Here is a 7,094-nt window from a genome sequence, read left to right on the forward strand (position 1 = left end):
TGCTACCAGCCTGGCCTGGCCAACCCCAGCTTCTCTGCCCCACCCCCACATTAGGGGATGGGTAGGGGCCAGGGCAATGCAGGGCCAGGGGATGGCAGCAGATCTACTGGCTCGGCCCTTCTCTGACCCACCAGCTCCTGGCATCACTTGGGGTAGGAGACCAGAAGAGGGCTTAGGGGCTGGGGTGAAACAGGGTGGAGCAAGGATGGGAAGAGGCAGGGGTTTGGGGGAAGGAGTGGAGTGGGGTTGGGGTCTGGGGTGGATTGGGGGAGGGTTGTCCAGGGCTTCGCAACCACGTAGAAACTGCCCTGACAGGTCTGCACTTCTATTCCATCCTTTTTTTTTTTTTTTTTTTTGGTGAGAGACTTTTGTGCAGGAACCCATCTTCGTCTGAGACATCAGTGTGACACTCTGTACCTCAGGGGAGCACTCTGTAACCCCCATATTCCTCATTTATGTATAATTGTGATATTGCATATAAAGCATGCATGTGAGATATCAGGGGAAAGGCTCTGATCTGCTGAAAGTCATTGTTCTAGCTAAATATGGATATCATTAGTGCAACTGACGTTAGGAGATCAGGTTGCATGATTGTCACTAAATCATGCTGTAAGTTGGGAATCAGCAGCCCCAGAGACAACAGCAAGGAAACGTTTCCAAAGCCTGGGCAGGCGTCGAACAACCATCAACAGCCACTGTCCAGCAAGGGAGTTACAGTGCAATGACTCACCTGAATAAGGCCACACCAGGAGAATTTCTCAGCCTTGGTTTATGCAATGCCCACCAGATATGCTGGACTTGTGTTCTCCAAGTACATGAACTAAGGGTATAAAAAAGGACACAGGGGCCCCATGCTTGGCCTTTTCTCTTCTCCCCCACCTATGCAGCCAGCAACAAGGATGCTCAGAAGATTGAAGACTCCAACAGAGGAGTCTGGGGGATGTTTCAAGGGTGAAAACACTATATTATTAACTGCAATATAAACTGCGTAATCTAGATGATGTCCAGTCTGATAGGGTTGAGAGTTTAGACTGCCTACTTATGTGTGTGTGTATATATATATATATATATATATATATATATATATATATAGTAACTAACTAACGTTTTTCCTATTGCTTATAATCACTTAAAATCTATCTTTTGTAGTCAATAAACTTGTTTCATTGTTTATCTTTACCAGTGAGCTTTCCTGAAGTGTTTGGTAAATCTGTTCAAGTTTGCAAAGGCTGGTGTATATCCACTTTCCATTGATGATGTGGTGAAACAATTAATAAATATGCACTGCTCGTCTTGAGCAGAGCAAGATGGCATATTCCTGAGATAAAAGGAAAAGGCATCAGCCAAATGCCCCCAGCTCCCAGCCTGTGCAATTCATAAGTGGCTCTGGAAGCATTCATGCAATCTAGCTAGGTGTGGAGCTCCACATTTGGTTTTGCTTCTGATAACAGCACCTGGAGGGGTTTCCTGCTCTTCACTCGCAAGGCATTGTGAGACACGGCCCAGACTGGGGACTTAAGGGGGCACAGCCATCCCACAGTCCCAGGCTGCACTCCGGGGATCCCCTCACAATACGTTAGTTGTTAAATGAGAAGTATAAGCAGCGACATGTGTCAGCGACAGAGCTGCTTACCCTTCTCATGCCTGAATATTGGTAAAATATGCAGATGACACAAAAATTGGGTGACCGTAAATAATGAAGAAGACAGGTCGCTGATTGGTTGGTCACTCTGGATTGGTTGATAACCTGAGTCAAAACAAACAATATGTGTTAAGCATTGCCAACTTTCACACTGTATATGAGCACCCCAACTTTCACAATAAGCCAAAAATCAAGCTAATCCCATTTCAAAACAAGGCCAGAAGAAGCCAATCCCTAAAAGAACCACAACACTCTGTGACTAGATCCCCGGCATGCAGTGTGAGACTGTGGTGGGCAGCTGTGCACCTCTGAACCCTCTCCCCCACTTTCCCCTGCTTGCCCCCTCCTTCCCTCACCTTGCCAACACTCAGGTAACAATCAGAAAGAAATGGCAGCAAAGAACATAACAGTTTGGAAAAAACAAATTGGTAAAAAAAATATTAGTAACACTGTTACCTGGGGTTCTTTCAACCCAAAACTCTTGGTAGTGTTTACTCTTTACGAGGTGGTGTCAGGAAATAAATCAGGGAAGACACGACCGCCGGCGGATCGATGGCTGTCACAAACAGGACGACACAAGAGTGCTTTCACTTAAAGCTAAATTTTACTTAGTCTCAAGCACTTACACACGTCCACAACCGGTTAGTAAAACACCCCCAACCCTTGATAATTACCAAAGCTGAGTGTGGCTCTCGAGTGAAACAGCAGCAGGCTTCCGGTGGCCAAATCTTCTGTCTGCCAGGGGGGACTGCAAGATGTATCCAGAGGGAGAGTCCAAAAAGAGTCCAACTACCTCAAACTTTCCCCCCTTATTTATCCATTAGTGATAGAATGACATGTCCCTTAAGGAAAAATTGTGAAGCAAGCAGTTCCAAGGGACAAGCAAGAGGCTTTCTTCTAATTATTGATGAACCAGATGTGAGTTTTCCAGAGTTTGCAGTCTTGAGGCCCCAATAGACATGCCTGGGACACATCCAGCTCTTCTAAAATGCATGAATCAGCAACTTCAGCACTATTCGTATCAGGGAGGACGCGGGGTTCAGCTGCCCTTTCTGTGGCACTCAAAACCCCCTCCCTTCTGCCTTGGTCAAGCTGAGTTTGCTACGTGGCCACTTTACGGCCTGCTTACTTGGCTGCTTTTAGCAATAAGCCATAGTGATTTCAGGTACTTTACTGGTTTGCTGACATCTCCCCTTATAGTTCTCCTCCTTAAAGGTCATCTTTTACACAAGGGGGCCTTTACATTATCTCTGTCACACCTTTTCTGGATGCACCTGAGTTGAGATTCAATGAAAGCTCAAGGCTCTCAGCTGAGACCGAGCAAATGATCTTCTTGTTGGCATCCCATACTTAGCACATCAGCACAGCAACTAACAAACTGTCATTTTAGCCTACTCTCTCATTTGAGGGAGGGGAGACAAGTTCAATATGTTTCCTTCCCAGGGGTACAAGTGCCGGTGGCAGTAACCACTGACTCATCTGTTGGGGGACTTGAAATCACCGGATTTTGTGCCAGGTCCAGTATGTCATTAGGCTGGTAACAAAAACCACTATTATTTGGTACCCCAAGATTACTATGATGGGGTGTAGAGCCTAATTCAGGATGCCTGTGCCAGTGGGGGACCATCCCAATAACACTTCCCAGCAGTGGTGTGACAGGTCCTGACCAATTCTTGCAAATACATCATTGGCATTATGATGAAGGGTAACCATGACTCTGTGCCCTTCTTGTTTTGCAGTATATGGCTGGTTCTGTAAATCAGGGAGTACAAGCAATGTTTGTAAAGAAGTTAAATCCATTCCAAGGGGCACAGGTATTACAAGAGAACACAAAGTATAAGACATTTTTAACTGACTATATTTAAATTCAGGTACATGAAATTCCAAATCACATCCCCTGATTGCTATAATATGACAGAAACATTTATAACATAACTTCTTTGTTTGCCAGTACCTCTATGTTAGTAGCATCCAGCACTCCCACTTCTAATCCAGTTCCACCCAAAGCAGTTCAGTACGTTTATTGGGAGCCTTTTCTTTAGGCTACCCACCCCTCCCGGCTGCTCCGCAACTCCAATAACCTTCAGTCGTTCACACTGAGACAGTATTAGGGAAGGTGTTGCAATGGCTTTTCTTTCCTTACATCCAATGTAACACAACACCCAGGTGCATTCAGCTGGGCTTGCATGCTGGAAGTTGACTAAGAAGTACTAATTGGCAAGTCTTATTCTTTTAGTAACCAGTGTATTTACATACCCTTTTTTCCCTTGGTAATTTCACTTTGTGCTTTAAAAACTTTGTATGTCCATCCTTTCATTCCCACCAACAGATAAGCCTTGTGTCTCATGCATATTTTGCTTTTAAATGTGCCTTTACCACCTAAGGATGTTTCCCTGTTAACAGACTGGCATTTCTGTAAATACAGTTAAAATGCTTGTTAATCCTTTTCTTCCTAATGCAGTATTTCCTTTTTTTGTAACACAATACACAACAATGCTAGCAACAAGACAACCACCACAAAACAAAACAGAAAACAGAAAACCCAATCTTCGTCATGACCGTAGATCCATGGTATTCTGGGTTGCTCTTCAGCTGGTACCAGCTTTTCCTGATTTTCCGAAAGACAAAAAGAACATGTTTCTACCCCTTTTGGGATGGCAGGTTATTGCTTAAAATATCCCTTCCATTTACAAATATCCTTGCTGAGTGCAGGCAAATCAGAGGAATTACCCCCATGCTTTCCTGTGTTTTTCTCCTATAGGCAGAGGTTTCAATGGCTCTTACCTTTTAAGGGTTTAGGGGAAATTATCCCACTGTTCAGTTATTAAATTCATGAGGTCATGTACCTCAGTTTTCCTTCTTATACAGCAGACCAGGTTTGTAATGTTTTTCCTCTGTGCTAAGCTTTAAGTGTATTCACAGGTAATAGCTGAAAAGCATTGTTACCATATGACCTTAAAGGTTTTTCCAAAAATCATACTCACTATACATTGTTATAGGGGTACTTATTGATATTACATTTATCTCAGTGTTTAATATTAACATCAAATCTGTCAAAACTTCAGATTTTAGCACTGCATACACACACAAAAAGAATATTTTTTTTTCCTACGTAGGGTTAACCTCTCCCTCTCTTATTTTTAGGTTTGACTTCATTTTCCACCTTCCTCTACAGGGTCATAATTTGAGCCTTTTGGTTTCAGGTAGTTTGCATTAACACAGATGCTGTCTGGCTTGCTTTTGGATCCAAAGCCATCAGCAGATCAGAGACCCTCTCTTAAAAGGGACACAATCAACTTCCACCCGAGTTTTGATTTCTTTTCACTTCCTGCTTCCAAAACACACAGCGATCTGAAAAAGAAAACACAACCTACTGTTTCAGAGTAGCAGCCGTGTTAGTCTGTATTCGCAAAAAGAAAAGGAGGACTTGTGGCACCTTAGAGACTAACAAATTTATTTGAGCATAAGCACAACCTACTGTGGCTCCCTTTAGAGCCTGAATAGGATTTTAGTGAAGTAGTATGCTTTGTTTGCATTTCTTTTGCATTTCCCTTCTCCAATATACACTGCACATGTCCTGGGAAACATGCACCTTCCTTTCATAGTTTAACTTCTATAGCATTAGATTAGTCACATCAATTTTTACATAAGGTGTAATCGTTTCTTTTGTGCTCACAGAATTTTCATGTACCTTTATCAAAGTGACAGTCTGATTACTCAGAGCCACCTTAAGGCTCAGTGTTTCTAATGTTGCTTCTCTTTTTTGTGCACCTCACCCCTGCTGTCTCTCCAAAGGGGCATGTCTTTTTTTAATGTATTATTCTTTTACTACAGCTCTTATCTGCTCTTTTGTTACCAGAAATAAAGGATCCTGAATTTCTCCCCATTCTCCTGGGTTTGACTGCCCTGCTGCAGCCACGACTTTGGTCTTTATGAAGCTATCAAACTTTATAAAGCATTGGTGTAGATTAAATGCTAAATACCACAGCCAAGCAACACTAGTTACATGTGTCTGGCAAAAAGTGTCTGTCAGTTTTGCAACTTTGAATGAAAGATTTATTTGCATTCTTCGTGGTATTATTTAAAAACCAAACCGAAAACCAATTTATCTTAAACCTACAAAACATAGTTTTACAAGCCAGGAGCACCGGCCTAGGTCCCAAAAACTCCACAGACTTACCCAATATATTGATATACACACACACAGAGATACACACATACTCTTTTGCTTAACATCCCTTACATAGATTACATTGGTATACATTTGGGGTCAGTTAAGTTCCAATAGAAACCCCGTATGTTCTTTTAGCGAATTTGAATAAATTGTTCAGTCAAATGATTCAAAGCAGACTGTCTTTTCCCCTGGCTTATTTACAGACATTCCTTCGGAAAAGGGCCCATTTCCCCTTCAGAACAGCTGCAAGAAACCAAGAATTATTTTTCTATAACACTGTCTCTGTTAACATTTGTACAAGGTTCAACTGCTTAATTCCCTCCAGCCTCTGCAGAGTTAACTTCTCACTCTCTTTCCTTAAATCACTTGCTTATCTCCCCAAATGACACCTTCATCAAATCAGATGTTACCATTCCAAGTATTGTCCAAGGGATCTGAATTCCCCATGCCTGTACTTACTCCTTTCCTTACACCTGCCAGTATGCCCCTCAGGGCTCTATACCTGTTTTTCAATCTCTTTTTCTGTTGCCTGCCAGCTTGTCTGGGCCTGATCCTGCTTTCCTCGCTGAACCACCCCTTCCCATGGGCACAGGCTTTGTCCCACTAACCATTTAGCAAGGCGGGTGAGCTCCTCAACTAGCCCCCACCCTTCCTGGTCCCTTTTCTTTGTTCCCTTTCTCTCTTGTTGCTCTGGGGTGGTCATTCTGCCAGATAGGTAGCGACCCTTTCTGACAGAAGGCACAGGTACTTCACTGTTGTTTACTGTCTTAGACTCTGTCAGTTCAGTCCAAAAGCCCTTAGGCTGCCTTCATTCTCTCCACCAAATTTGTTACCCGCACAAAATTCTCTGTTACTCACACATTCAAGGGCACCCACCTTTTCCCAGTTCCTAGGGCACCAGGCAAAAAGCATTTAACTTTACCCCTCTGTGGGCTCCAGGCTCCATGGCCTCTGGGCCAATACCTATTCCCTGTGGACTCAGAGCAAAATCCCTTTTCCTGTGGACTCAGGGCTTTGTCCTTTGTGGGGTTATGGGGTCTTTTACCAGTGAAAGAACCCTACTAGTAATATCCTACCTAACCTCTACTTCTTAAGAATCACCAAAAAGAGACTGCACACGCTACACATACAGTGCTCATCACTCCCAGTAAGACAGGTGGACTTTTCCTGATGTCCAGTCAGAATCATGTCCATCTACGGGACTCCAGTTTCTGCACGGTGGCATTGGCCAGAGTGTTAAGGTCTGGCAGCTCTGATCTTTGGGGCTGTATCCTGGAG

The sequence above is a fragment of the Chelonia mydas genome, chromosome 1, assembly GCF_015237465.2.
Source record: "Chelonia mydas isolate rCheMyd1 chromosome 1, rCheMyd1.pri.v2, whole genome shotgun sequence".
In the NCBI taxonomy this organism is placed as follows: domain Eukaryota; kingdom Metazoa; phylum Chordata; order Testudines; family Cheloniidae; genus Chelonia; species Chelonia mydas.